The following is a 26,344-nucleotide window of genomic DNA, read 5'->3' as shown; positions in this document are numbered from 1 at the left end:
CAAACTAATGCAACACCTCAAACTAATGCAACACCTCAAACGAAGGCAACACCTCAAAATAAGGCAACACCTCAAACTAAGGCATCCCCCAAACTAAGGCAACCCCCCAAACAAAGGCAACCCCCCAAACTAAGGCAAACTCCCAAACTAGGGCAACCCTCCAAAACTATGGCAACCCCCAAACTAAGGCAGGCCCCCAAACGAAGGCAACCCTCAAAATATGGCATCCCCTCAAAATAAGGCATCCCCTCAAAATAAGGTATCCTCTCAAAATAAGGTATCCCCTCAATCTAAGGCAATCCCTCAGTCTCAGGCAAACCCTCATATGAAGGCAACCCTCAATCTAAGGCAGTGCCTCAAACTGAGGCAGCACCTCAAACTAAGGCTACCATCAAACTAAGGCATCCACTCAAATTAAGGCAGCCCCTCAAACTCAGGCAACTCCTTAAACTAATGCAAACCTCAAACTAAGGCAACACCTCAAACTTATGCAACACCTCAAGCTAAGGCAGTCCCTCATACGAAGGCAACACTCAAACAAAGGCAGTGCCTCAACTAAGGCAGTGCCTCAAACTAAGGCAGTGCCTCAAACTGAGGCAACGCCTCAAACTAAGGCAACACCTCAAACTAATGCAACACCTCAAACTAATGCAACACCTCAAACTAAGGCAACACCTCAAAATAAGGCAACACCTCAAACTAAGGCATCCCCCAAACTAAGGCAACCCCCCAAACAAAGGCAACCCCCCCCAAACTAAGGCAACCCCCCAAACTAGGGCAACCCTCCAAAACTAAGGCAACCCCCCAAACTAAGGCAGGCCCCCAAACGAAGGCAACCCTCAAAATATGGCATCCCCTCAAAATAAGGCATCCCCTCAAAATAAGGTATCCTCTCAAAATAAGGTATCCCCTCAATCTAAGGCAATCCCTCAGTCTCAGGCAAACCCTCATATGAAGGCAACCCTCAATCTAAGGCAGTGCCTCAAACTAAGGCAGCACCTCAAGCTAAGGCTACACCTCAAACTAAGGCAACCCTCAAATTAGGGCAACACTCACACGAAGGCAACCCTCAAACTAGGGCAACCATCAAACTAGGGCAACCCTCAAACTAGGGCAACCCTCAAACTAAGGCGGCCCCTCAAACTAAGGCAGGCACTCAAACTAAGGCAGCCCCTCAAACTAATGCACTCCCTCAAACTAATGCACTCCCTCAAACTCAGGAAGCACCTCAAACTAAGGCAGCCCATCAAACTAAAACATTCCCTCAAACTAAGGCACTCCCTCAAACTAAGGCACTCCCTCAAACTCAGGCAGCCCCTCAAACTAAGGCAACGCCTCAAACTAAGGCATCCCCCAAACTATGGCAACCCCCCAAACAAATGCAACCCCCCCAAACTAAGGCAACCCCCCAAACTAAGGCAGCCCCCCCAAAACTAAGGCAACCCCCCAAACGATGGCAACCCTCAAAATATGGCATCCCCTCAAAATAAGGCATCCCTTCAAAATAAGTTATCCCCTCAAAATAAGGTATCCCCTCAATCTAAGGCAATCCCTCAGTCTCAGGCAATCCCTCATACTAAGGCAACCCTCAATCTAAGGCAGTGCCTCAAACTGAGGCAGCACCTCAAACTAAGGCTACACCTCAAACTAAGGCAACCCTCAAATTAGGGCAACACTCACACGAAGGCAAACCTCAAACTAGGGCAACCCTCAAACTAGGGCAACCATCAAACTAGGGCAACCCTCAAACTAAGGCGGCCCCTCAAACTAAGGCAGCCCCTCAAACTAAGGCAGCCCCTCAAACTAATGCACTCCCTCAAACTAATGCACTCCCTCAAACTCAGGATGCACCTCAAACTAAGGCAGCCCCTCAAACTAAGGCACTCCCTCAAACTAAGGCACTCCCTCAAACTAAGGCACTCCCTCAAACTCAGGCAGCCCCTGAAACTAAGGCAACGCCTCAGACTAATGCAACGCCTCAAACTAATGCAACGCCTCAAACTAAGGCCACACTCAAACTAAGGCAACGCTCAAACTAAGGCAACTACTCAAACTAATGCAATCCTCAAACGAATGCAACACCGCAAACGAAGGCAGGCTCACAAACTAAGCCAACACTCAAACGAAGGCAACCCCTCAAACTAAGGTAACCCTCAAACTCAGGCAGTGCCTCAAACTAATGCAACACCTCAAGCTAAGGCAGGCCCTCAAACTAATGCAACCATCAAACTCAGGCAACCATCAAAGTAAGGCACCCCCTCAAACTAAGGCAACCCTCAAACTAAGGCAACTCCTTAAACTGAGGCAGGCCCTCAAACTGAGGCAACCCCTCAAACTAAGGCAACCCCTGAAACTAAGGCATCCACTCAAATTAAGGCAGCCCCTCAAACTCAGGCAACTCCTGAGACTAAGGGAGGCCCACAAACTTAGGCAACCCTCAAACTAAGGCAACTCCTCAAAATAAGGCATCCACTCAAACTAAGGCAGCCCCTCAAACTAAGGCAGCCCCTCAAAATAAGTTATCCCCTCAATCTAAGGCAATCCCTCAGTCTCAGGCAATCCCTCATACTCAGGCAATCCCTCATACTAAGGCAATCCCTCATACTAAGGCAACCCTCAATCTAAGGCAGTGCCTCAAACTAAGGCAGCACCTCAAACTAAGGCTACACCTCAAACTAAGGCAACCCTCAAACTAGGGCAACCCTCAAACTAGGGTAACCATCAAACTAGGGCCACCCTCAAACTAGGGCAACCCACAAACTACGGCAACCCCTCAAACTAAGGCAGCCCCTCAAACTAAGGCAGCCCCTCAAAATAAGGCATCCCCTCAAAATAAGGCATCCCCTCAAAATAAGGTATCCCCTCAAAATAAGGTATCCCCTCAATCTGAGGCAATCCCTCAATCTCTGGCAATCCCGCATACTAAGGCAATCCCTCATACTAAGGCAACCCTCAATCTAAGGCCGTGCCTCAAACTAAGGCAGGCCCTCAAACTAAGACAACCCTCAAACTAAGGGGACCACCAAACTAAGGCAACCCCTCAAACTAAGGCAACCCATTAAAATAATGCCGGCCCTCAAACTAAGGGACGGGCTCAAACTAATGCAGCACCTCAAATTAAGGCAACCCTTCAAACTAAGGCAACTCTCAAACTAAGGCAATCCCTCAAACTAAGGCAATCCCTCAAACTAAGGCAATCACTCAAGCTAAGGCAATCCCTCAAACTAAGGCCATCCCTCAAACTAAGGCCATCCCTCAAACGAAGGCCTTCCCTCAAACTAAGGCCTTCCCTCAAACTAAGGCAACCCATCAAACTAAGGCAGACTCTCAAACAAAGGCAACCCCTCAAACTAAGGCAGACTCTCAAAATAAGGCAGCAGCTCAAACTAAGGCAACCCCACAAACTGAGGGAACCCCTCAAACGAAGGCAGAAGATCAAACTAAGGCAACCCCTCAAACTATAGCAACCCCTCAAACTAAGGCAACCCCTCAGACTTAGTCAACCCCTCCAACTAAGGCAGCGCTCCCTCAGTACTGAATCAACAATAATGCAACAATCCCTCTGTACTGACCTTCTGACAGTGCAGCACTCCCTCATTATTGACTCAACAACAGTGCAGCACTCCCTCAGTACTGACCGTCTCAGAGTGCTGCATTCCCTCAGTACCGATCTTCAGACAGGGCAGCGCTCGCTCAGTACTGACCCTCCATCAGTCTGGCACTCCACCAGTACTGACCATCCGACAGTATGTCACACCCTCAGTACTGACCCTCTGACAGTATAGCACTCCCTCAATACGAACCATCAATTAGGTTTTCGGTGACTGCAGCTCTGATAGCAACGGAAGTGCGGGAGCGGGCTGACTGCTGCGAAGTCAATTTCAGTGGAAGTTTAAAAGTGAATTCCCATTTGTTTTCGGAGGACCAGGGGACTGCAGGGTAAGTAAAAACTATATATTTGGGTGGTTTAAAATCTCTTTCTTTTAGTTTCGAAAACTGCTGCTTTGATAGTAACGGAGGTGCGGGAGCGGGCTTGTGGCTGCGAAGTCAATTTCAGTGTAAGTTTAAAAGTTAATTCCCTTTTGTTATCGGAAGACCAGGGTACTGCGGGGTAAGTAAAAACTATATATTTGGGTTGTGGCTGTACCCGAGACACTACATGTGTCGTGTCTCCCACCCACCCTCTTCCTCTAACCAAAAAAAAGGACTCTTGTGTGTTGATAAGGTAAGCGTTTTATTTAAGAAGTTCTGTCCGTTGGATTGCTAACCTAACAAGTTTTGCCTTTTTTTTGGTTTTTCAGAAGATATGTTGGGAATTTAGAATAGTGGGAATGGAGGTTAAGGCAGTTGTATGTTCCTCCTGCAGAATGTGGGAGGTAAGTGTCGACAAGAGTGTCCCTGCTGACTGCATCTGCGGGAAGTGCACCCAACTCCAGCTCCTCGAGAAACGCGTTTGGGAACTGGAGCTGGAGCTGGATGAACTTCAGATCATTCGGGAGATGGAGGAGGCTATTGAGAGGACTTATGGGGAGGTAGTCTCACCTCAGGTAAAAGAAGTAGGTAGATGGGTTACCGTCAGGGGAAGGAGAGGGAACCAGCAGGCAGTGCAGGGATCCCCTGTGGCCGTTTCCCTCAACAACAGGTATACCGTTTTGGATACTGTAGCGGGGGACGACTTACCAGGGGTAAGCAATGGGGTACAGATATCTGGCACAGAGTCTGTCCCTGTTGCTCAGAAGGGAAGGGGGAAGAGGAGCAGAGCATTAGTCATTGGGGACTCCATAGTTAGGGGAACAGATAGGAGGTTCTGTGGGAACGAGAGAGACTCACGGTTGGTATGTTGCCTCCCAGGTGCCAGGGTTCGTGATGTCTCGGATCGTGTTTTTGGGATCCTTAAGGGGGAGGGGGAGCAGCCCCAAGACCTGGTCCACATAGGCACCAACGACATGGGGAGGAAGAGAGAAGGGGATTTAAGACAGAAATTCAGGGAGTTAGGGTGGAAGCTTAGAGCGAGAACAAACAGAGTTGTTATCTCTGGGTTGTTGCCCGTGCCACGTGATAGCGAAGCGATAGCGAGGGAGAGAGAGAAGTTGAACACGTGGCTGCAGGGATGCTGCAGGAGGGAGGGTTTTGGTTTCCTGGATAATTGGAGCTCTTTCTGGGGTAAGTGGGACCTCTACAAACAGGATGGTCCTCACCTGAACCAGTGGGGTGCCAATATCCTGGGGGGGGGAGATTTGCGAGTGCTCTTCGGGGGGGTTTAAACTAATTCAGCAGGGGAATGGGAACCGAAATTGTCGTGCCAGTGTACAGGATGTTGAGAGTAGTGAGGTCAGGGATATGGTTAAAAGGATGCAAGAGGGCACTAGCAAGCAAGAACCTGGTTTAAAGTGTGTCTGCTTCAACACCAGGAGCATCCGGAATAAGGTGGGTGAGCTTGCAGCATGGGTTGGTACCTGGGATCTCGATGTTGTGGCTATTTCGGAGACATGGGTAGAGCAGGGGCAGGAATGGATGTTGCAGGTTCCGGGATTTAGATGTTTCAGTAAGAACAGAGAAGATGGTAAAAGAGGGGGAGGTGTGGCATTGTTAATCAACGAGAGTATTACAGCGACAGAAAGGACGTTTGAGGACTCGTCTACTGAGGTAGTATAGGCCGAGGTTAGAAACAGGAGAGGTTTGGTTACCCTGTTGGGAGTCTTTTATAGACCTCCAAACTGTTCCAGAAGATGGAGAGGAAAGGATAGCGATGATGATTCTCGACAGGGGTGAGAGTAACAGGGTAGTTGTTATGGGGGACTTTAACTTTCCAAATATTGACTGGAAATACTATAGTTCGAGTACTTTAGATGGGTCAGTTTTTGTCCAGTGTGTGCAGGAGGGTTTTCTGACACAGTATGTAGACAGGCCAACCAGGGGCGATGCCACATTGGATTTGGTACTGGGTAATGAACCCGTCCAGGTGTTAGATTTAGATGTAGGTGAGCACTTTGGTGATAGTGATCACAATTCGGTTAGGTTTACCTTCGCGATGGGCAGGGATACCGCAGGGCAAGAATTTTAGCTGGGGGAAAGGAAATTATGATGCGATCAGGCAAGATTTAGGATGCGTAGGATGGGGAATGAGACTGCAGGGGATGGGAACAATCGAAATGTGGAGGTTGTTCAAGGAGCAGCTACTGCGGGTCCTCGATAAGTATGTACCTGTGAGGCAGGGAGGAAGTTGTCGAGCGAGGGAGCCGTGGTTTACTAAGGAAGTTGAAGCGCTTGTCAAGAGGAAGAAGAAGGCTTATGTTAGGATGAGACGTGAAGGCTCAGTTAGGCCGCTTTAGAGCTACAAACTTGCCAGGAAGGATCGAAAGGGAGAGATAAGAAGAGCAAGGGGAGGACACGAGAAGTCATTGGCGGATAGGATCAGGGAAAACCCTAAAGCTTTCTATAGGTATATCAGGAATAAAAGAATGACTGGAGTTAGATTAGGGCCAATCAAGGACAGTAGTGGGAAGTTGTGTGTGGAATCAGAGGAGATAGGGGAAGTGTTAAATGAATATTTTGCGTCAGTATTTACAGTAGAGAAAGAAAATGTTGTTGAGGAGAATACTGAGATTCAGGCTACTAGGCTAGATGGGATTGAGGTTCACAAGGAGGAGGTGTTAGCAATTTTGGAAAGTGTGAAAATAGATAGGTCCCCTGGGCCAGATGGGATTTATCCTAGGATTCTCTGGGAAGCTGGGGAGGAGATTGCAGAGCCTTTGTCCTTGAGTTTTATGACGTCATTGTCGACAGGAAAAGTGCCGGAAGACTGGAGGATAGCAAATGTTGTCCCCTTGTTCAAGAAGAGGAGTAGAGACAGTCCTGGTAATTATAGACTTGTGAGCCTGACTTCGGTTGTGGGTAAAATGTTGGAAAAGGTTACAAGAGACAGGATTTATAATCATCTTGAAAAGAATAATTTCATTAGCGATAGTCAGCACGGTTTTGTGAAGGGTAGGTCGTGCCTCCCAAACCTTATTGAGTTTTTCGAGAAGGTGACCAAACAGGTGGATGAGGGTAAAGCAGTGGATGTGGTGTATATGGATTTCAGTCAGGCGTTTGATAAGGTTCCCCACGGTAGGCTATTGCAGAAAATACGGAAGTATGGGGTTGAAGGTGTTTTAGAGCTTTGGATCAGAAATTGGCTGGCTGAAAGAAGACAGAGGGTGGTGGTTGATGGCAAATGTTCATCCTGGAGTTTAGTTACTAGTGGTGTACCGCAAGGATCTGTTTTGGGGCCACTGCTGTTTGTGATTTTTATAAATGACCTGGAAGAGGGTGTAGAAGGGTGGGTTAGTTAATTTGCAGGTGACACTAATGTCGGTGGAGTTGTGGATAGTGTCGAAGGATGTTGTCGGGTACAGAGGGACATAGATAGGCTGCAGAGCTGGGCTGAGAGATAGCAAATGGAGTTTAATGCGGAAAAGTGCGAGGTGATTGACTTTGGAAGGAGTAACAGGAATGCAGAGTACTGGGCTAATGGGAAGATTCTCGGTGATGTAGATGAACAGAGAGATCTTGGTGTCCAGGTACATAAATCCCGGAAGGTTGCTATCTAGGTTAATAGGGCTGTTAACAAGGCAGATGGTGTGTTTGCTTTTATTCGTAAGGGGATCGAGTTTCGGAGCCACGAGGTCATGCTGCAGCTGCACAAATCTATGGTGAGACCGCACCTGGAGTATTGCGTGCAGTTCTGGTCACCGCATTATAGGAAGGATGTGGAAGCTATGGAAAGGGTCCAGAGGAGATTTACTTGGATGTTTCCTGGTTTGGAGGGAAGGTCTAACGAGGAAAGGCTGAGGGACTTGAGGTTGTTTTCGTTGGAGAGAAGGGGTAGGAGAGGTGACTTAATAGAGACATATAAGATAATCAGAGGGTTAGACATGGTGGACATTGAGCGTCTTTTTCCTCGGATGGTGATGGAAAACACGAGGGGACATAGCTTCAAGTTGAGGGGTGATAGATATAGGACAGATGTGAGAGGTAGTTTCTTTACTCAGAGTGTAGTAAGGGCGTGGAACGCCCTGCCTGCAGCATGAGTAGATTCGACAACTTTAAGGGCATTTAAGTGGTCATTGGATAGACATATGGATGAAAATGGAATAGTGTAGGTCGGATGGTTTCACAGGTCGGCGCAACATCGAGTGCCGAAGGGCCTGTACTGCGCTGTAAGGTTCTAATTCTAATTCGAACCTCTCAGTACTGAAACTGTGAGAGTGCAGCTCTCCCTCAGTTTTGACTCAACAACAATGCAGCGATCCTTCAGATCTGACCATCCGACAGTGCAGCACTCACTCAGTGCAGACCCTCTGAGATTGCAGCTTTCCCTCAGTACTGACTCAACAACAATTAGACGTTCCCTCAGTCCTTACCATCTTGCAGTGCAGCGCTCCCACAGAACTGACACTCTGAGAGTGCAGCGTTCCCTCAGTATTGACTCAACAACAATGCAGCACTCCGTCAGTACTGACATTCTGTGAGTGCAGCATTCCCTCAGTCCTGACCAGCTGAAATGCAGCATTTCCTCAGCACTGACCATCTGACACCGCAGCATTCACACAGTACTGGCACTCTGAGAGTGCAGCATTCCCTCACTACTGATTGTCCAGCAGTGCAGCTCTCCCTCATCACCAACTTTCTGACAGTGCAGCTCTCCCTCAGTACGGATCCTCTGACAGTGCAGCACACTCTCAGTACTGACCCTCCACAAATATGGCACACCCTCAGTACTGACCCGCCAATGGTATGATATTCCCTCAGCACTGAACATCTAACAGTGCAGCACTCCCTCAGTAATGATCCTCCGACTTTGCAGCAATCCCTCAGTACTGACCCTCCACCAGTATGGCACTCCCTCAGTATTGACCCTCCAACAGCATGGAACACCCTCAATACTGACCCTTCAACAGTGCAGCTCTCCCTCAGTACTGACCACCCAAATATCGCACTGCCTCAGAACGGACCCTCCGACAATACAGCACCACCTCAGTACTGACCATCCGACAGTATGGCACTCCCTCAGTACTGACCCTCCGACAGAATGTCTGCCCCTCAGTACTAACCCTCCGACAGTGCGGCACACCCTCACTACTGACACTCGAACAGGGGAGCACTCCCTCAGTACTGACTCTCCAAATACGCAGCACTCCCACAATACGTATCCTCCGACAGTGCAGCACTGCCTCAGACCTGAACCTCCGACAGTGCGGCACACCCTCAGTACTGTTCCTGCCACTGTCCAGCAGTCCCTCAGTGTTGACCCTCCACCTGTATGGCCAACCAATAGTACTGACCCTCCAACAGTATGGCACTCCCTCAGTGCTGACCCTCCGATGGTATGGCACTCCCTCAGTGCTGACCATCTGACGGTGCAGCATCCATCAATACTGAGTGCAGCGCTCCCTCAGTTCTGACTCCACAACAATGCAGCGCTCCCTGAGTACTGATCCTCTGACGGAAGGCAATCCCGCATCACCAAGTTTCTGACAGTGCAGCGCTCCCTCAGTATTGACCCTCCAAAAGTGCAGCACTCCCTCAGTAATGACACGACAGCAGAATGGCACTCCCTCAGTGCTTACAGTCCACTAGTATGATACTGCCTCAGTAATGACCCTCCATCAGTATGGCACTACCACAGTAACTGACTCGCTGACAGTATGGCACTCCCTCAGTACTGAACCTCCGACTGTGCAGCACTCCCTCAGTGCTGACCTTTCATCATTGTGGCACTTCCTCTAACTTTTCTATCGACAGTATGGCACTCCCTCAGTACAGACTCTCCGAAAGTATGGCACTCCCTCAGTACTGTTCCTTCACTGGACAGCAGTCCCTCAGTACTGACCCTCCACCGGCATGGCCAACCAATTTTAAGGAGCCTCCATCAGTCTCGCACTCCCTCAGTACTGACACTCCAACAGCATGGCACTCCCCATGTACTGACCAACCAACAGTGCAGCTCTCCCTCACTACGGACTCTCCAACAGTATGGCACTCCCTCAGTACTGGCCCTCCGACAGTGTGGCACTCCCTCAGTGCTGACCATCTGACAGTGCAGCATTCGTCCATACTGACACTCTGAGAGTGCAGCGCACCCTCATGACTGACTCAACAACAATGCAGCGCCCCCTCAGTACTATTCCTCCGACGGTAGGCAATCCCTCATCACCAAGTTTCTGACAGTGCAGCACTCCCTCTTTACTGTTCCTCTGACAGCGCAGCACTCCCTCAGCACTGACTCAACAACAATGCATCGCTCCTTCAGAACTGACCATCCGAGAGTGCAGCACTCCCTCTCTGAACTGACCCCCTGACAGTGCAGCACTCTCTCTGTACTCTAACAGTGTGGCACTCCCTTACTAACTCTCCAAGAGTGCAGCACTCCCTCAGTACTGCGCCTCCGACAGTATTGCACTCCCTCAGTACTGACCCTCTGACATTGTAGCAGTCACTCAGTACTGACCCTCCGACAGTGCGTCACTCCTTCAGTTCTGACCTTCTGACAGTGCGGCACTCCTTCAGTAAAGACCCGCCAAAAGCGCAGCACTCCCTCAGTTCTGACCCTCCGACAGTATGGCATTCCCTCAGTACTGATCCTCCGGCAGTGCAGCACTCCCTCATTACCAACTTTCTGACAGTGCAGCACTCCCTCAGTACTGACCCTCCAACAGTATGGCTCCACAGTACTGACCCGCCGACAGTGCGGCACTCCCTCTTCTCCAACTTCATGACAGTGCAGCACTCCATCAGTACTGACTTTCTAACAGTGTGGCACTGTCTCAGCACTGACCCCCTGACTACAGCACACTCTCTGGACTGTCCTTCTAACAGTGTGGCACTCCCTTCGTACTAACGCACCAAGAGTGAAGCACTCCCTCAGTACGGTGCCTCTGACTGTATGGCTCCTGCAGTACTGACTCTCCGACAGTGCGCAACTCCCTCAGTTTTTACCCTTCTGCATTTTGGCACTCTCTCAGTACTGATCCTCCGACAGTTTTGTCCTTCCACTGCACTGAACCTCCGACAGTGAGGCACTGCCTCAGTAATGATCCTCCAACTGCATGGCACTGCCTCAGTACAGAGCCTCTGTCAGTGCGGCACAGCCTCAGTACTGATCCTCCAACAGTGCGGCTGTCCCTCAGTACTGACCCTCCGGTAGTGCAGCACTCCCTTAGTACCGACTTTCAAACAGTTCAACACTCCCTCAGTACTGACCCTCCAAAATAGCAGCAGCTTATTCGGGAACAGAGAGTGTGAGCGAGTGAGCAGCTGGGAAGGTCAGTTTCAGCTTAAACTTAATTCCCTTTTGTTTGCGGCGGACCAAGAGGTTGCTTGTTAAGTAAAACCCTGTATATTTGGGCCGTTTTAAATAACTTACCTTTCATTGCTTCAGCTTATTCGGGAGCAGAGAGTACAAGCGAGTGAGCTGCTGGGAAGGTCAGTTTCAGCTGAAACTTAATTTTCTTTTGTTTTCGGCGGACCAAGGAGCTGCTGGGTTAGTAAAACTCTATATATTTGGGCCGTTTAAAATAACTTACCTTTCATTGCAGCAGCTTATTCGGGAGCAGAGTGTGCGAGCGAGTGAGCAGCTGGGAAGATCAGTTTCAGCTTAAACTTAATTCCATTTTGCTTTCGGCGGACCAAGGGGCTGCTGGGTAAGTAAAACCCCATATATTTGGGCCTTTTCTGAACCCGAGAAACTGCGCGGCTAGTGTCTCCCACCCGCCCTCCTCCTCAAACCAAAAAAAAAAGGACTCGGTGGTGTGTAGATAAGGTAAGGCCTTTTCTACTTTTGTTTTATCATGCGATTGGTAAAAACTTATCGTTCTGTTTTAATTTTTTCTAAGTTTCAGACTAAGTTAAGCTTAAGATTAAAAATGGCAGGAGATCTCAGACCCGTGTTATGCTCCTCTTGCTCAATGGGGGAGCTCAGGGACACGGCTGATGTCCCTGACTCCTACACGTGCAGGAAGTGTGTCCAGCTGCAGCTCTTGTTAGACCGCATGACGGCTCTGGAGCTGCGGATCGACTCACTTTGGAGCATCCGCGATGGTGAGGAGGTCGTGGATAGCACGTTTAGCGAATTGGTCACACCGCAGATTAGGATTGCTGTGGGAGAAAGGGAATGGGTGACCAAAAGTCAGAGAAAGAGCAGGAAGGCAGCGCAGGCGTCCCCTGTGGTCATCTCCCTCCACAACAGGTATACCGTTTTGGATATTGTTGAGGGAGATGTCTCACCAGGGGAAGCAGCAGTAGCCAGGTTCATGGCACCGTGGCTGGCTCTGCTGTTCAGAAGGGCGGCAAAAATAGTGGAAGGGCTATCGTCATAGGGGATTCGATTGCAAGGGGAGTAGATAGGCGGTTCTGTGGTCGAAAACGACACTCCCGAATGGGATGTTGCCTCCCAGGTGCACGGGTCAGGGATGTCTCAGATCGGCTGCAGAACATTCTGAAGGGGGAGGGTGAACAGCCAGTTGTTGTTGTGCACATAGGCGCCAATGATATAGGTAAAAAACGGGATGAGGTCCTACAAGCAGAATTTCGGGAGTCAGGAGCCAAGTTAAAAAGTAGGACCTCAGAGGTAGTAATCTCATGATTGCTACCAGTGCCACGTGATAGTCAGAGTGGAAATGAAAGAATAGTCAGGATGAATGCATGGCTTGAGAGATGGTGCAGGAGGGAGGGGTTCAGATTTTTGGGACATTGGGACCTGTTCTGTGGGAGGTGGGACGATTACAAATTGGACGGTCTACACCTGGGCCGGACTGGAACCAATGTCCTTGGGGGTGCTTTTGCTAACGCTGTTGGGGAGGGTTTAAACTAATGTTGCAGGGGGTTGAGAACCAAATGAGGAGGTCAGTGGACAGTAAGGAGGTAGTAACTAAAGCCTGTAAGGAACTAGATAATGAAGTCAGCATGACTAAGGTAAAGAGTAGGCAGGGAGCAGATGATGAAAGCAAAGGGACTGGTGGTCTGAGGTGCATTTGTTTTAATGCAAGAAGTGTAGTAGGTAAGGCAGATGAACTTAGGGCTTGGATTAGTACCTGGGAGTATGATGTTATTGCTATTACTGAGAATTGGTTAAGGGAAGGGATGATTGGCAACTAAATATTCCAGGATATCGATGCTTCAGGCGGGATAGAGAGGGAGGTAAAAGGGATGGAGGAGTTGCATTACTGGTCAAAGAGGATATCACAGCAGTGCTGCAGAAAGGCACTATGGAGGATCCGAGCTGTGAGGCAATATGGGCAGAACTCAGAAATAGGAGGGGTGCGGGAACAATGTTGGGGCTGTACGACAGGCCTCCCAACAGCGAGCGTGAGATAGAGGTGCAAATATGTAAACAGATTATGGAAAGGTGTAGGAGCAACAGGGTGGTGGTGATAGTAGATTTTAATTTTCCCAACATTGACTGGGATTCACTGAGTGTTAGTGGTCTAGATGGAGCAGAATTTGTAAGGAGCATCCAGGAGGGTTTTCTAGGGCAGTATGTAAATAGTCCAACTCGGGAAGGGGCCATACTGGACCTGGTGTTCGGGAATGAGCACGGCCAGGTGGTTGAAGTTTCAGTAGGGGACTACTTTGGGAATAGTGATCACAATTTCGTAAGTTTTAGAATACTCATGGACAAAGACAAGAGTGGTCCTAAAGGAAGAGTGCTAAATTGGGGCAAGGCCAACTATACCAAAATTCGGCAGGAGCTGGGGAATGCAGATCGGGAGCAGCTGTTTGAAGGTAAATCCACATTTGATATGTGGGAGGCTTTCAAAGAGAGGTTGATCAGCGTGCAGGAGAGACATGTTCCTGTGTAAATGAGGGATAGAAATGGCAAGATTAGGGAACCATGGATGACAGGTGAAATTGTGAGACTAGCTAAGAGGGAAAAGGAAACATACATAAGGTCCAGGTGGCTAAAGAAAGACAAAGCCGTGGAAGTATATCGGGAATGTTGGACCAATCTGAAACGAGGTATTAAGAGGGCTAAAAGTGGTCATGAAATATCTTGAGCAAACAGGGTTAAGGAAAACCCCAAAGCCTTTTATTCATATATAAGGAGCAAGAAGGTAACTAGAGAAAGGATTGGCTCACTCAAGGACAAAGGAATAAAGTTATGCGTGGAGTCAGAGAAAATGAGTGAGATTCTAAACGAGTACTTTGCATCGGTATTCATCGAGGAGAGGGACATGACGGATGTTGAGATTAGGGACAGATGTTTGATTACTCTAGGTCAAGTCGGCATAAGGAGGGAGCAAGTTTTGGGTATTCTAAAAGGAATTAAGGTGGACAAGTCCCCAGGTCCGGATGGGATCTATCCCAGGTTACTGAGAGAACGAGAGAGGAAATAGCTGGGGCCTTAACAGATATCTTTGCAGCATCCGTAAACACGGGTGAGGTCCCGGAGGACAGGAGAATTGTTAATGTTGTCCCCTTGTTTAAGAAGGGTAGCAGGGATAATCCAGGTAATTATAGACCGGTGAGCCGGACGTCAGTGGTAGGGAAGCTGCTGGAGAAGATACTGAGGGATAGGATCTATTCCCATTTGGAAGAAAATGGGCTTATCAGTGATAGGCAACATGGTTTTGTGCAGGGAAGGTCATGTCTTACTAACTTAATAGAATTCTTTGAGGAAGTGACAAAGTTGATTGATGAGGGAAGGGCTGTAGATGTCAGATACATGGACTTCAGTAAGGCGTTTGATAAGGGTCCCCATGGTAGGCTGATGGAGAAAGTGAAGTCGCATGGGATCCAGGGTGTCCTGGCTAGTTGGATAAAGAACTGGCTGGGCAACAGGAGACAGAGAGTAGCAGTGGAAGGGAGTTTCTCAAAATGGAGACGTGTGACCAGTGGTGTTCCACAGGGATCTGTGCTGGGACCACTGTTGTTTTTGATATACATAAATGATTTGGAGGAAAGTAAAGGTGGTCTGATCAGCAAGTTTGCAGACGACACTATGATTGGTGATGTAGCAGATAGTGAAGGGGACTGTCAGAGAATACAGCAGAATATAGATAGATTGGAGAGTTGGGCAGAGAAATGGCAGATTGAGTTCAATCAGGGTAAATGCGAGGTGATGCATTTTGGAAGATCCAATTCAAGAGTGAACTGTACAGTAAATGGAAAAGTCCTGGGGAAAATTGATGTACAGAGAGATTTGGGTGTTCAGGTCCATTGTTCCCTGAAGGTGGCAACGCAGGTCAATAGAGTGGTCAAGAAGGCAAACGGCATGCTTTCCTTCATCGAACGGGATATTGAGTACAAGATTTGGCAGGTAATGTTACAGTTGTATAGGACTTTGGTTCGGCTACATTTGGAATACTGCGTGCAGTTCTGGTCGCCACATTACCAAAAGGATGTGGATGCTTTAAAGAGGGTGCAGAGGAGGTTCACTGGGATGTTGCCTGGTATGGAGGGCGCTCGCTATGAAGAGAGGTTGAGTACATTAGGATTATTTTCATTGGAAAGGCGGAGGTTGCGGGGGGACCTGATTGAGGTGTGCAAAATCATGAGGTGTAGACAGGGTGGATAGCAAGAAGCTTTTTCCCAGAGTGGGGGATTCAAATACACGGGGTCACGAGTTCAAAGTGAAAGGGGTAAAGTTTAGGGGGGATATGCGTGGAAAGTTCTTTCCACAGAGGGTGGTGGGTGCATGGAACGCTTTGCCAGCAGAGGAGGTAGATGCGAACACGATAGCGTCTTTTAAGATGTATCTAAACAGAGACATGAATGGGCAGGAAGCAAAGAGATACAGACGCTCAGAAAATAGGCGACATGTTTAGGTGGAGGATCTGGATCGGCGCAGGCTTGGAGGGCCGAAGGGCCTGTTCCTGTGCTGTAATTTTCTTTGTTCTTTGTTTTTTTTTTCTAAAACGGCAGCACTTTCTCAGTACAGACCCTCCACATGTACGGCACTCCCTCAGTACTGACCATCAAACAGTGTGGCACTCCCTCAGTACTGAGCCTCCGACAGCATGGCATTCCCTCTTTACAGACCCTCCGACAGTTTGGCACTCCCTGAGTGCAGAGCCTCTGTAAGTGCGGCACAGCCTCAGTACTGATCCTCCAACAGTGCGGCTGTCCCTCAGTACCTACCCTCCGACAGTGCGGCACTCCCTCAGTACTGACCCTCCGACAGTATTGCACTCCCTCAGTTCTGAAACGCCGAGAGTATGGCACTCCGTCAGTACTGATCCTCTGGCCGTGCAGCATTCCATCAGTACTGACACTCTGAGAGTGCAGCCCATCACAGTACTGACCCTCTGACATTGCAGCGCTCCCTCATTATTGACTCAACAACAATGCAGCAGTCCCTCAGTACCTACCATCTGACAGAACAGCATCCCTCAATACTGACAATCTGTGAGTGCAGCGCTCCGTCAGTACTGACTCAGCAACAATGCAGCGCTTTTTCAGAACTGACCATCTGAAAGTGCAGCGCTCCTTCAGTGCTGACTCGACAACAATTAAGCACTCCCTCAATACTGATCCTGTGACAGTGCATCACACCCTCAGTCCTAACTCAACAACAATTCAGCAGTCCCTCAGTACCTGCCATCTGACAGAGAAGCATGCCTCAATACTAACAATCTGAGAGTGCAGCGCTCCCTCAGTAGTGACTCAGGAACACTGCAGCGCTTTTTCAGAACTGACCAACAGAAGGTCCAGCGCTCCCTCAGTTCTGACTCGACAACAATGCTGCACTCCCTCAGTACTGACACACTGACAGTGCAGCACTCCCTCAGCACTGACATTCTGAGGCTGCAGCACTCCCTCATTTCTGACCCTGTGACAGTGCAGCACTCACTCAGTGCTGAGAATGCAGCGCTCCCTCAGTACTGACTCAACAACAATGCAGCACTCCCTCATTACCGACGCTTTGACAGTGCTGCATTCCCTCAGTGCAGGCTCAACAACAATGCAGCTCTCCCTCAGTACTGACCTTCTGAAAGTTCAGAACTCCCTCAGTACTGACGATCCAAAAATGCAGCACTCCCTCAGATCCAGCCCTCCGACAGTCCAGCACTTCCTCAGTATTGACCCTCTGACAGTGCAGCACTCCCGCAGAGCTGACCCTCCGACAGTATGGCACTCCCTCAGTTATGACCCTGTGACAGTTTGGACCTCCCTCGGTACTGACCCTTGGACTCTGAGAATGCCGCAATCCCTCAGTCCTGACCCTCCCACAGTATGGCATTCCCTCTTTACTGACCCTCCGACAGTTTTGCACTCCCTGAGAACAGAGCCTCTGGAAGTGCAGCACAGCCTCAGTACTGATCCTCCAACAGTGCGGCTGTCTCTCAGTACCTACCCTACGACAGTATGGCACTCACTCAGTACTGACATTCCGACATTGCGGCACTCCCTCAGTACTGACCCTCCGACAGTATTGCACTCCCTCAGTTCTAACAGTCCAAGAGTATGGCACTCCCTCAGTACTGATCCTCTGGCAGTGCAGCATTCCATCAGTACTGACACTCTGAGAGTGCAGCCCATCTCAGTACTGACACTCTGACAATATGGAACTCCCTCGGGACTGACCCTTGGACTCTGAGAATGCCGCAATCCCTCAGTACCGACTCAACAACAATGCAGCGGCTCCTCAGTACTGAGCCTCCACAGTCTGGCATTCAGTCAGAACTGACCCTCCAACAGCACGGCACTCCCTCAGTACGGACCCTGCGACAGTATGGTACTACCTCTATACTGACCCTCCGACATTCAGGCACTCCCTCTGTACTAAACCCCCAACAGTGCAGCACTCCCCAGTACTGTGCCTCCGACAGCATTGCACCCCTCCGTACCGACCCTCTGAGAGTATGGCACTCTCTCAGTACTGACCCTCCGACACAACAGCACTCCCTCAGTAGTTACCATTCAACAGTGCAGTAGTCCCTCAGTACTGGTCCTCTGACAGTGCCGCGCTCCCACAGTACTGATGCTCTGGCAGGGCAGCATTCCCTCAGTACTGACACTCTGGTAGTGCAGCACTCCTTCAGTATTGACCCTCTGACAGTGCAGCGCTCCATCAGTACTGACTCAGAAACAATGCTGCAGTCCTTCAGCACTTACGCTCTGACAGAGCAGCATCCCTCAATACTGGCACTACGAGAGTGCAGCGCGCCCTCGGTACTGACTCAGCAACAAGACAACGCTCCTTCAGAACTGACCATCTGACAGTGCAGCACTCCCTCAGTACTGAGCCTCCGACAGTATGGCACTCCCTCAGTACTGACCCTCCGACAGTGCGGCACTCCCTTCGTACTGACTCTCCGGCAGTGCAACACTCAATCAGTACCGACCTTCTGACAGTGCAACACTCGCTCAGTACTGACCCTCTAACAGTGCAGCAGTCACTCACTAATGATCCTCCGACAGTGCAGCACTCTCTCAGTCGTGACAATCTGAGGGTGCAGCATTATCTCAGGACAGAATTAACAACAATGTGGCACTCCCGGAGTACAGACCCTCCGACTGTGCAGCACTTCCTCAGTACTGACCGTCCTACAGTATGGCACTCCATCAGTGCAGACCGTCCGACAGTGTGGCACTCCCTCAATACAGAACTTCCCACAGTATGGCTCTCCCTTAGTACTGACCAACTGAGAGTGCAGCACTCCCTCAGTACTGAACATTTAACAGTGCAGCACTCGCTCAGTACTGACCCTCCGACATTGCGGCACTCCCTCAGGAGTGACGGTCCGACATGATGGCACTCCCTCAGTACTGACCCTCCAACAGTGCGGCACTCTCTCAGTACTGACACAAGAACAATGCAGCAATCTCTCAGGACTGACCATCTGACAGTGCAGCAGTCCCTCAGTACTGGCGCTCCAAAAGTGCAGCACTCCCTCAGTACTGACCCTCCGACAGTATGGCACACCCTCAGGAGTGACGGTCCGACATGATGGCAGCCCTCAGTACTGACCCTCCAACAGTGCGGCACTCTCTCAGTACTGACACAACAACAATGCAGCACTCTCTCAGGACTGACCATCTGACAGTGCAGCAGTCCCTCAGTACTGGCGCTCCAAACGTGCAACACTCCCTCAGTACCTACCCTCCGACAGTATGGCCCTCCTGCCGTACGTACCCTCCGCCAGTATGGCAGTTCCTCAGTCCTGATCCTCCGAAACTGTGGCACTCCCTCACCACCACCGTTCTGACAGTTTGACACTCCCTCAGTACTGACCATCCGACATTGCAGCACGCCCTCAGTAGTGACCCTTCAAAAGTGGAGCACTCCCTCAGTACTGATCCTCTGGCAGTGCAGCATTCCCTCAGTGCTGACACTCTGAGAGTGCAGCAGCCCCTCAGTATTGACCCTCTGACAATGCAGCGCTCCCTCTGTACTAACTCAACAACAATGCAGCGCTCCCTCCAAACCGACCCTTTGACAGTGCAGCATACCACAATACTGACCCTCTGACAGTGCAGCACTCACTCAGTACAGACTCAACAACAATGCAGCACTCACTCAGTACTGATCCTGCGACATTGCAGCACTCCCTCAGTACTGACCTTCCACCAGTATAGCCCTCCCTCAGTACCGAAACGCAAATAGTTCGGCACTCCCTCAGAACTGAGCCTCCAATAGTATGGCAGTCAATTATTACTGATCCTCCAACAGTATGGCACTCCCTCAGTACTCAACCTCCAACACTGCAGCGCTCCCTCATTACTGACTCTCCAACAGTATGGCACTCCCTAAGTACTGAACTGCCATTAGTGCAGCACTCCCTCAGTACTGCCCATCCGACAATATTGCACTCCCTCAGCACTGACCTTCTGACAGTATGGCACTCCCTCAGTACTGACCCTCCGGCAGTCTGGCACTTCCTCAGTACTGACACTCCAACAGTATGACACTCCCTCTGTCCAGACCTTCCGACTGTGCGGCACTGTCTCAGTACTGACGCTCTGACTGTGTCGCATTCCCTCAGTACTGACACTCTGACAGTGCAGCTCTCCCTCTGTACTGATACCACAACATTGCAGCGCTCCCTCAGCATTGACCCTCAGACAGTGCAACTTACCTCAATACTTACACTCTGAGAGCGAAGCGCTCCCTCAGTAATGACTCAACAACAATGCAGTGCTCCTTCAGAACTGACCCACTGTCAGTGCAGCACTCCCTCAGTATTGACGTTCTGACAGTGCAGCACTCACACAGTACAAACTCTCTGAGGGTGCAGCACTCCCTCAGTACTGAAACTCTGAGAGTGCAGTACTCCCTCAGTCCTGACTCAACAACAATGCAGCATTCTCTCAGTACTGATCATCTGACAGTGCAGCTCTACCTCTGTACTGACCCTCCACCAGTATGGTTTTCCCTCAGTACTGACACTCCGACGTTATGGCACTCCCTCATTTCTGAGCATCTGACAGTGCAGCACTCCATCAGTACTGACCCCCAGACAGTATGGCACTCCCTCAGTACTGACATTCCGACAGTACAGTGCTCCCTCAGTACTGACCCTCTGACAGTATGGCGCACCCTCTGTACTGACCCTTGGAGAGTGCAGCACTCCCTCAGTGCTGACCCGCCGACAGTATGGCAGTCCCTCATTACTGATCGCCCTAAAGTGAGGCACTCCCTCATTACCCACTGTCTGACAGTGCCGCATTCCTTCTGTACTGACTCAACAACAATGCATTGCCCCCTCAGTACTGACCCTCCGACAGTATAGATCTCCCGCCGAAATGTCCATCCGACAGGAAGGCAGTCCCTCAGTACTGATCCTCTGAACGTGCGGCGCTCCCTCAGTCTTGACCCTGCAACAGTATGGTACTCCCTCAGTACTGACCCTCCGACAGTATGGTACTCCCTCAGTACTGACCCTGCGACAGTATGGTACTCCCTCAGTACTGACCCTCCGACATTATAGCACTCCCTCAGCACTGACCATCCGACATTGCAGCCTTCAGTAGTGACCTTTCAAAAGTGAAACACTCCATCAGTACTGATCATCTGACAGATGAGCACTCCCACAGTACTTATCCTCTGGTAGTGCAGCACTCCCTCAGTACAGACCCTCGGACAGTGCAGCGCTCCCTCTGTCCTGACTCAACATCAATGCAGCGCTCCCTCAGTACTGATCCTCTGACAGTGCCGCATACCTCAATACTGACACTCTGAGAGTGAAGCGCACGCTCAGTAATGGCTCAACAACAATGCAGTGCTCCTTCAGAAGTGAACCACTGACAGTGCAGCACTCCCTCAGTACTGACTCTCTGTGAGTGCAGCACTGCACAATACAGACACTCTGAGGGTGCAACATTCCCTCAGTACTGACTCAAGAACAGTGCAGCACTCCCTCTGTACTGAATATCTGACAGTGCAGCACTCCCTCAGTACTGACACTCTGGGAGTGCAGAGCTCCCTCAGTACTGACCCTCTGACCGCGGAGCACTCCCTCACTAATGGACGTCTGACAGTGCACCACAGAGCGGCACAGTGGCGCAGTGGTTAGCACCGCAGCCTCATATCTCCTGCGACCAGGGATCAATTCTGTGCACTACCCGTGTGGAGGATGAAAAATCTCCCTGTGTCTGCGTGGGTTTCCTCCGGGTGCTCCAGTTTCCTCCCACATGCCAAAGTCTTGCAGGTTGATAGGTAAATTGGCCATTAGCAATTGCCCCTAGTATAGGTAGGTGGTAGGGGAAGATAGGGACAGGTGGGGATGTGTTTGAAATATGGAATTAGAGTAGGATTAGTATAAATGGGTGGTTGTTGGTCCGCACCGACTTGGTGCCAAAAGGCCTGTTTCAGTGCTGTAACTCGAATCTAATATAATCTAATTCCCTCAGTACTAACAATCTGAGAGTGCAGCATTTTCTCAGTACTGGCAAAACAACAACGCAGCGCCCCCTCAGTTCTGACCATCTGACAGTGCAGCGCTCCCTCAGTACTGACTCAACAACAATATATTGCACCCCTCAGTACTGACCCTCCGACAGTATGGTACTCCCGCAGTACTGACCCTCCGACAGTCTGGCACTCCCTCAGTACTGACTATCAGACACTGCAGCACGCCTTCAGCAGTGAACCTTCAAAAGTGAAGCACTCCATCAGTACTGATCCTCGGACAGTGCAGCGCTCCCTCTGTACTGACTCAACAACAATGCAGCGCTCCCTTAGTACTGACCAACCGACGGTATGGCACTCCCTCAGTACTGACCCTCCGACAGTATGGCACTTCCTCAGTACGAATGTTCCGAAAGTGCGGCACTCCCTCATCACCAACTTTCTGACAGTGCGGCACTACCTTAGTACTGACCTTCTGAAGGTTGGCACTCCCTCAGGACTGACCCTCCGACAGCATGGCATTTCCTCTGTACTGACCATCCGACAGTCCAGCACACCCTCTGTACCACCTTTCTGACAGTGCAGCAGTCCCTCAGGACTGACCCTCCGAAAGTATGTCATTCCCTCATTACTGACTCTCCGATAGTGTGGCACTCACTCAGTACTGACCCTCCGACAGTGCGGCACACCCTCAGTACTGACACTCTGACAGTATGGCAATCCCTCAGTACTGACCCTGCGACAGCATGGCTCTCCCTCATTACTGATGCTCCAACAGTGCGGCACTCCCTCAGTCCTGACCGCCCGACAGTATGACACACCCTCAGTACTAATACTGTTACAGTATGGCAATCTCTCAGCACTGAACCTCCTACACTGCGGCACTCCCTCAGTACTGAATCTCCGTCATTGGGGCACTGCCTCAGTACTGAACCTCTGACAGTGCAGCACTCCCTCAGTGCTGGCACTCTGAGAGGGCAACGCTCGCTCGGTACTGACTGAACAAAAATGAGGCGCTCCCTCAGTACTGAACATCTGACAGTGCAGCCCTCCATCAGTAGTAACGCTCCAAAGTTGCAGCATTTCCTCAGTGCGGAACCTCTGACTGTGCGTCACTCCCTCATCACCAACTTTCTGAAAGTTCAGCACTCCCACAGTACTGGCGCTCTGACAGTATGGCACTCCATCAGTAATGACCCTCCGACAGTGCGGTACACCCTCAGTACTGACACTCCGACAGTATGGCAGTCTCTCATTACCTACCCTCCAATATTTTGGCACTCTCTCACCACTGACCTTCCGACATTTTGAGACTCACTCTGTACCGGCCATCCGAAAGTGCTGCTCTCCCTCAGTCCTAACCCTCTGCCACTATGGCACTAACTCAGTACTTACCCTCCGACAGTACGGCACTCCCTCAGTACTGATCCTCCGACAGTACAGCAAGCTCTCAGTACTTATCTTCCGACGGAGCGCCACTCCCTCAGTACTTACCCTCCGACAGTATGGCATTGCCTCAGTAATGACCCTCCGAAAGTATGGCACTCCCTCATTACTCAGCCACCGACAGTGCGGCACTCCCTCACTACTGACCCTCCGACAGTATGGCACTCCCTCAGTTTTGGCGCTCCGACATTATGGCACTCCTTCAGTATTGAACCTCCGACAGTGCTTCACTCACTCAGTTCTGACCCTCCGACAGCTTGGCACTCCCTCAGTAATGACCATCCAACAGTATGGCACACGTTAGGGTTAGGGTTAGGGTTAGGGTTAGGGTTAGGGGTTTTCACAGTGGATCAGGATCCTGCCAGGTGTGAAGGAGTTTTCTCAGTGTATCACGATCCTGCCAGGTGTGTATGGGGGTTACACAGTATATCAGGATTCTGCCAGGTGTGTATGGGGTTTCACAGATTTTCAGGATGCTCCCAGGTGTGTATGGGGGTTTCACAGTTTATCAGGATCCTGCCAGGTGTGTATGGGGTTTTCAAAGTGTATCAGGATCCTGCCAGGTGTGTATGGGGTATTCACATTGGATCAGGATCCTGCCAGGTGTGTATGGGGTTTTCACAGTTTAACAGGATCCTGCCAAGTGTGTATGGGTGTTTCATAGTTTATCAGGATCCTGCCAGGTGTGTATGGGGGTTTCATAGTTCATCAGGATCCTGCCAGGTGTGTATGGGGTTTTCACTGTGTATCAGGATCCTGCCAGGTGTGTATGGGGTTTTCACAGTGGATCAGGATCCTGCCAGGTGTGGATGGGGTTTTCAAATTTTGTCAGGATCCTGCCAGGTGTGTATGGGGTTTTCACAGTGGATCAGGATCCTGCCAGGTGTTTATGGGGTTTCACAGTGTATCAGGATCCTGCCAGGTGTGTATGGGGTTTTCACAGTTTATCAGGATCCTGCCAGGTGTGTATGGGGTTTTCACAGTTTATCAGGATCCTGCCAGGTGTGTCTGGGGTTTTCACAGTTTATCAGGATCCTGCCAGGTGTGTATGGGGTTTTCATTGTTTATCAGGATCCTGCCAGAGGTGTATGGGGGTTTCATCGTTTTTGAGGATCCTGCCAGGTGTGTTTGGGGTTTTCACAGCTTATCAGGATCCTGCCAGGTGTGTATGTGGTTTTCACAGTGTATCAGAATCCTGTCAGGTATGTATGGGGGTTTCACAGTGTATCAGGATCCTGCCAGGTGCGTATGGGGTTTTCACAGTGTGTCAGGATCCTGCCAGGTGTGTTTGGGGGTTCCACAGTGTATCAGGATCCTGCCAGGTGTGTATTTGGGTTTCACAGTGTATCAGTATCCTGCCAGGTGTCTATGGGGATTTCACAGTGGATCAGGATCCTGCCAGGTGTGCATGGGGTTTCACAGTTGATCAGGATCCTGCATGTGTGCATGGGGTTTTCACAGTGTATCAGGATCCTGCCAGGTGTGTATGGGGGTTTCACAGTGGAGCAATGTCCTGCCAGGAGTGTATGGGGTTTTCACAGTGGATCAGGATATGCCAGGTGTGCATGGGGTTTTCACAGTGTATCAGGATCCTGCCAGGTGTGCATACGGTTTTCGTAGTTTATCAGGATCCTGCCAGGTGTGTATGGGTTTTCACAGTGTATCAGGATCCTGCCAGGTGTGTATGGGGGTTTCATAGTTTATCAGGATCCTGCCAGGTGTGTTTGGGGGTTTCATAGTTTATCAGGATCCTGCCAGGTGTGTATGGGGTTTTCACAGTGTATCAGGATCCTGCCAGGTGTGTATGGGGTTTTCACAGTGGATCAGGATCCTGCCAGGTGTGGATGGGGTTTTCACATTGTATCAGGATCCTGCCAGGTGTGTATGGGGTTTTCACAGTTTAGCAGGATCCTGCCAGGTGTGTATGGGGGTTTCACAGTTTTTCAGGATCCTGCCAGGTGTGTATGGGGGTTTCACTGTGTATCAGGATCCTGCCAGGTGTGTATGGGGTTTTCACAGTGGATCAGGATCCTGCCAGGTGTGGATGGGGTTTTCAAATTTTGTCAGGATCCTGCCAGGAGTGTATGGGGTTTTCACAGTGGATCAGGATCCTGCCAGGTGTTTATGGGGTTTCACAGTGTATCAGGATCCTGCCAGGTGTGCATGGGGTATTCACAGTGGATCAGGATCCTGCCAGGTGTGTCTGGGGTTTTCACATTTTATCAGGATCCTGCCAGGTGTGTATGGGGGTCTCACAGTATATCAGGAACATGCCAGGTGTGTATGGGGTTTCACAGTGTATCAGGATCCTGCCAGGTGTGTATGGGGTTTTCACAGTGGCTCAGGATCCTGCCAGGTGTGTCTGGGGTTTTCACAGTTTATCAGGATCCTGCCAGGTGTGTATGGGGTTTTCATTGTTTATCAGGATCCTGCCAGGTGTGTATGGGGGTTTCATCGTTTTTGAGGATCCTGCCAGGTGTGTTTGGGGTTTTCACAGCTTATCAGGATCCTGCCAGGTGTGTATGTGGTTTTCACAGTGTATCAGAATCCTGTCAGTTATGTATGGGGGTTTCACAGTGTATCAGGATCCTGCCAGGTGCGCATGGGGTTTTCACAGTGTGTCAGGATCCTGCCAGGTGTGTTTGGGGGTTCCACAGTGTATCAGGATCCTGCAAGGTGTGTATTTGGGTTTCACAGTGTATCAGTATCCTGCCAGGTGTCTATGGGGTTTTCGCAGTGGATCAGGATCCTGCCAGGTGTGCATGGGGTTTCACAGTTGATCAGGATCCTGCAGGTGTGCATGGGGCTTTCACAGTGTATCAGGATCCTGCCAGGTGTGTATGGGGGTTTCACAGTGGAGCAATGTCCTGCCAGGTGTGTATGGGGTTTTCACAGTGGATCAGGATATGCCAGGTGTGCATGGGGTTTTCACAGTGTATCAGGACCTGCCAGGTGTGTATACGGTTTTCGTAGTTTATCAGGATTCTGCCAGGTGTGTATGGGTTTTCACAGTATATCAGGATCCTGCCAGGTGTGTATGGGGGTTTCATAGTTTATCAGGATCCT

Source organism: Heterodontus francisci, unplaced genomic scaffold (genome assembly GCF_036365525.1).
Source record: "Heterodontus francisci isolate sHetFra1 unplaced genomic scaffold, sHetFra1.hap1 HAP1_SCAFFOLD_74, whole genome shotgun sequence".
Classification (NCBI taxonomy): domain Eukaryota; kingdom Metazoa; phylum Chordata; class Chondrichthyes; order Heterodontiformes; family Heterodontidae; genus Heterodontus; species Heterodontus francisci.
Note: the sequence above shows the minus strand (reverse complement) of the source record.